The 6,139-nt window shown below is 38.6% G+C and overlaps 1 long non-coding RNA gene across 1 annotated transcript; it reads left to right on the forward strand.

The window, feature by feature from the left end:
- The first annotated feature begins 249 nt into the window (after positions 1-249).
- LOC307038041 lies at positions 250-4,440 on the forward strand. Its single transcript, XR_013807858.1, has 2 exons — positions 250-4,122; positions 4,374-4,440. It is a non-coding gene; the product is annotated as an uncharacterized lncRNA (long non-coding RNA).
- The last annotated feature ends 1,699 nt before the right edge of the window (positions 4,441-6,139 follow it).

Below are 6,139 nucleotides of genomic sequence, written 5' to 3' on the forward strand. Positions count from 1 at the left end.
ATGAGGGTTAGATCCTTAATCATGGTTCTGCACATACTACAGTGGAACGCAAGAAGCCTCATAGCTAATGGTCAGGAATTCAAGAAATATATATATGAGCTAGAGGTGGTCCCTGAGGTAATATGTGTGCAAGAAACCTGGTTACGACCTCAATTAGACTTTGTCATTCCAGGATTTAGCTGTATAAGGCATGATAGAGCTAATAGTCAAAATGGTGGAGGGTGTGCCACGTTTCTCAAAGATGGTGTGGCATACTGTATAGGGAGGCGCAATCTCCTGATGATATAGAGTGTATTATAGTGGACATTTGCAACCCTAGGAAACAAGATAACATTAGGATAATCAATTTATAAAATCCATGTAAAAATCTAACCACTGATATGTTTAAAGAAATAGCAGGCAATAAACATAGGAAGACATTTTGGTGTGGTGATTTCAATGCACACAACAGTCTATGGGGCAGCAACCATACAGATAGTAACGGAAATATAGTGGAAGAAATGCTGGAGGAAAGAACACTAGTATGCCTTAATGATGGACATGGCACAAGAGTAGATGTACACAGGGGGAAAGTCTCATGCCTGGATCTGACATTAGTGTCAAACTGTTTGGTTCATACATGCGAATGGTTTGTTTTGAATAGCTCCACTGTAGGAAGTGACCATTATCCAGTGCTTACTAAAATGAATACTAATGTATATATGCAGGAAGGAGGTGTAATAACCAGGTGGTGCTTTGCTAAAGCTGATTGGGGGAAATTTAGGATATGGTGTGAGGAGTCGGTACACCTGATAACAGGAGATATGCCAAGTGTGTGGAAAACAGCAATTGTGCTACCATTCAATAAGCCAGGGAAAGATACAGCTAACCCTAGTAAATACAGACCAATAGCTCTTACATCACACCTATGTAAATGGATGGAAAAGATCATTGTCCGTAGGCTCTCACATGTACTGGAACAGAAAGGGCTGCTGAGTAGTTTTCAGAGCAGATTTCGTAAAGGGCGTTCCACAATAGATGCGCTAGTAAGAGTGAGTAACGATGTGGAAAAAACATTGAAAATGAAAGAGATAATGGCAATAGTGTACTTTGACATTGAAAAGGCGTATGACTCTATGTGGAGGGATGGGTTACTGATCAAATTGGGTAGAATGGGTATTGGAGGGAGAATGTACAATTGGGTAAGGGCCTTTTTAACAGACAGGACATTTAGAGTAAAGGTTGGAGCAGATATTTCCAACTATTTTGAAATAGAAAATGGTATTCCCCAAGGGAGTGCAGTCAGTCCAATATTATTTAACATCATGATTAATGATATATTTACATGCTTAGACACATGCATACAACCGGCTCTGTACGCAGATGATGGGGCTATTTGGATGAGGGGAAGAAATGCCCATATGTAATGGAGAATATAACTAGAACGATTACAAAAGTGGAGAGGTGGTCATATAACTGGGGATTCAAAATGTCAGAAAGCAAGTCATGCTACATGGTATTTACAAACAAACGCAAGATTGATGGCCAACAGCTAACACTATATGAGCGTCCAATGACAAAGGTGAATGAGTTAAAATACCTAGGACTGTGGTTTGATAGCAAATACACATGGAAAATGCATATTAATCAAGTGGAAACAAAATGCAAAAAAGTATTAAATGTATTGCGAGCTGTAGCTGGATGCAACTGGGGCGCAGATAAACAATCATTAATAGACATTTACAGATCAATTATGAGGTCCACAATAGACTATGGTTGTATAGTGTATATGGAGCAGCAGCAAAAACATCGCTTTAAAAAATTGATAGAATACAATATAAAGCATTGCGGCTGTGTATTGGAGCAATAAAGTCATCCCCTATTAATGCAGTTCTGATAGAAGCAGGAGAGACACCTCTGGAGATCAGAAGAGAGAAACTTGCTCTGTCATACTGGGTCAGACTACAAGGTAGTGGAGAAGAAAATATTCCAAACAGAATATTACAGGATTGCTGGGAATATGCAAACTTTCAGGGACGTGGGTTTGGCTGGACGAGTAAGGAAAGAACGAGGGCATATGGAGTGGAGAATATCACGTTTGCCAAAGCAACCCCATTTAGCAGTGTTCCCCCATGGCTGTTCCCAGAAGCTAAAATAGATATGAGTATTGTAGAAAGGAAAAAATAGTGGCAAATAAATGAAGTGGGGATTAAAACAAGTATGTATCTGAACGAAAAGTACTACAATTACCTACACATTTATACAGATGGCTCTAGGAACAAGGAAGAGCGTGTTGGAGTTGGCATATACATCCCAGACTTTAAAATATCTATTTTAAAAAGAACATCTGATCAATTATCAGTGTATACAGCAGAAATGCTGGCTGTAATAATAGGATTGCAGTGGGTTGAAGAGGTCAGACCAGATAGGGTGGTTATATGTACAGATTCATTGTCCATATTACAAAGCATACAATCAACAACAACTACTAGAGAAGACATTCTCATAGAACTGAATCATAGCCTGTTAAGACTGCACAGAAGCGGCATAGATCTGCAGTTCTGCTGGGTGCCTGCACATGAGGGGGTGAAAGGGAACGAGTGTGCTGATAGATTAGCAAAAACTGCACTACAAAAACAAATAACATTACCAGTTCAACTTGGTAAAGGAGAAGGAAAAGCAGTCATTAAGAAGAAAGGGATGGAGATCTGGCAGAAAAGGTGGGAGAAAGACCGGAAAGGCAAGGACTATCACAAAGTACAAAATACAATTATAATTAATATTCATAAAGAAAGAAACAGAAGGGAGGAAATCATGATGGCTAGACTCCGAATAAATCACACGGCTTTGAACAGTACGCTGTATATCATGGGGAAAAGTGACAGTAACAAGTGTGGGAACTGTGCAGTAAAAGAAGATGTAGAACATATATTGTTACATTGTGACATCTATAAAGCGGAAAGAGAACAATTAAAGGCTAAAGTCTTAGAGGCAGAGAGGGAGTGGAGTGTGGTTGGTGTTTTGGGAACAAAAGGAGAGGGAGTAAAAGCTACCAGAAAGGCACTGTTTAAATTCTTGAGTGAAACTGGGGTAGGAAAAATAATTTAACTTTAGGTCAGGAAAGAACATAGATTTGATTTGTTTTTTGTTTTGTTTTATTTATTTAATGGTTTTATTTTATTTATTTTAATTTAATTTTGATTAGAACTGTAGGTTAATGAGTTGGAATGATGTGATGATGCATACTCATGTACAGTAGGTGGCGGTATGCACCTTTTAAGTTGTTTGCAATCCGCCAAAAGCAAGAGAAGAAGAAGAAGAAGAAGACTGGTTGCGAGGTTGCGACTCGCAAAGCAAAGAAGAAGAAGAAGAAGATCTCGCAATTAAAGCAAAGAAGAAGAAGAGGACTGATTTATTCCCTCCAATAAATATAAGATATTGCTCCAATAAATTCACTTTTACAAGATGCCTTTGTGCTTTGTACCAGGTTGTAATCACAAAAGTGATCATACCACTTGCTCGTTCTATCGCTTCCCGTCTGATGAAAGGACCAGGAGTCGTTGGACCAAACATATCAGGTAATATACATGTTTTGCATGGAACATAGTCAAGTTAGCTACCTAGCTAGTAGCGAGCAAGTTAGTTAGCATTACATTACATTACTTAGCCTTGTCATTTGTATTAGCCTTAAAATGAAGTAAACCAAAATGTTAAACGGTAAGAGTAGTCATGATGGTAAGTATTTTGTGAAACATTTGAAGAGTAGCCTATCGCCCCCTCCACCAGGTGCTAAGGGGGCGGGAGGTAGGCTAACGCCACATTAGGTTAACACAAATGGTTAACATTGAACATTAAAAGATCAGGGAGAGTCGAAGGAAGGCAGGCAGGCAGCTTTGCATGACATTCTTCTGGACGTGTTTCATTGTTATGATAGTGAGAGTGAGTCAATCTGTTTTTTGGAAAGACGGTAGTTGAGTGATTACTGAGAGAAAATTATTAAAAGAGATAATTATTCAGTGTTGTTACTTTTAAGTGTTGTTACTGACCTTTTTCTCTTTTATTTTCTTCACCTCACCTGTAACTGCTGAGACCCTGAGGAACATGCACACTGGACTGACCTGCTCTGGCAACCTGATTTCCACTGTACGTAATAGTATTTGGTTATGGTATATTATTTATATACATCAAAGGCACAATGCACCCCCCAGAGACACACATGTATTGAGTGTGATATTTTGCATTGGTCATGGGAAATCATCTTTACATACTAGAAAACTGTAGGAGCGGCAACTTGTTTTGAAATTGAATTTTTAATATCCGATAATAAAGTTGATCTGTTTTCTTTATTCTTCTCTCTTCCCTGCTCCATCCATCTCCATTCTCTGTTCCTGCAGGTCCTGCTTGCTAATCAATGCTTTATTTTTTTACACAATTACAAATAAAGTCAATGTATGACATGAAGTTGTGCTTCATTCTGAGTCAATAATAAATTCATTCTGCCTTCAACTGCAAAATGAATGTGGACTGCACCGACATCCATGTAGCTGCCCCCCAGTAAGATGAACCAAGCAAAGTTGACACTCAACATACAGCTGTGCTCTTAAGTTTACATGAAGAATTTGTGAAATATTGGTAATAACAGGTTTAAATGATTATTAGTAATTAATTATATAATTTTCTCATTGTAGACGAGCAGAAAGGGAGCCAGATGAGAAAAGCAGAATATGCAGCTGCCATTTTCCACATGGAAAAGAGAAAGGGCCAAGTGTATTTGAGTGGACAAAAGAGAAATACCAAAAAATAAAATTATACAATTTACAGATATGTATACAAATATATATATCCTATATACACCATCATGTATAATGATGGTGTATGATGTAGAAGGAAGTGTGGTAGATAACAAGTAAATATAGAGTTACATACAGATCCATGTTACAGCAAAAGATGGCATAACTAAGAAGCGCGCAGTATAATAATAATTACATGCAACAATTAAATAACTGCCCAGCATCTCCACCACAATCCCAATCTGCTGTGTCCTGTTTTCCTCCCCTCTGCATAACACCCCCTCACAGATACGAAACACAACGCAGAGTCCGAGGGTGTTAAAAGTATGTTTATTTAAATGTCCTCCTCTCTACTGGCCAACACAGGGAGCATATGCTGGGTGTAGAATTGTTCCAGGAGGAGGAGATTTCCATGCCATGCAGGGTCCTTGGGGATGGGGATGATGATCGCCTCCTTCGTGGTCCACAGTAGCAGAGACTCTGGTCTGTGATGTGCAGCTGTTATATAATATACAATACATTTTTGAAAAACATTTGATCAACAAAAAAGGATTTGGTCAGGATCTAGAGTCAGTGTGTAGTTTATTAATTAATCAATGCTCTCTACATTAGGAAAACACGTACCAGAGGGAGTCACACACAGCTCTGCCTAGATAACCAAACAAATTGACAAGTTAACCAAAATCCTTGAATCTACACACAGCAAATAAACTCAAATGACACAACGAGATGTAAAAAGGAGATCACACATATAGTCGATATAAAACTGGCCCCTTCAATCTGAAGAGCAACTAAAACAAAACACGGGAGTGTATCTTGTTATTGTGAACACTAATGTTATCCACAGCATACACAGACCACAAAGTTCTTAAGGAGAAAACTAGTTGCTAAAACAAAACACGTTAGTGTACCTTGTTAGCTAATGTTAGCTAGCTGACATTAACGTTAAACATTGCACTAATATTACTCACTGAAACCTTGTAAAGCCGGTCCCGCATGCTGGCTAACTCCCCTTTCGTGTATGTACAGCTCTCAACATGCCCAGACTTGTAGTGATTTTCACCTCGTTTTATACTTTTTTGCCTCATTCTGAAAGAAACAGGTGAAATTTGCTAACGTGACGGCCATCTTTGTGATGGTGACGCGTATTGTGCGAGACCAGAGACCTGTAGTTCACTGAGCGGTTTCACAAAATGTGTAACTTCACAGTTTTACGACATATTTTTTTTTTTTTGAATTGCAAAATGTTCTTTTAATTTGACAAACATCATATGTGTCATTCGTGGCACAACTCAAACGGGATCGAAAGATGACTTTTCTCTCTCTATTGACTTCAATGTATAATTTTCTGCTTCCGGGGTCCCATGGGT

This window comes from Notothenia rossii (assembly GCF_949606895.1).
Source record: "Notothenia rossii genome assembly, chromosome: 4".
Taxonomy (NCBI): Eukaryota; Metazoa; Chordata; class Actinopteri; order Perciformes; family Nototheniidae; genus Notothenia; species Notothenia rossii.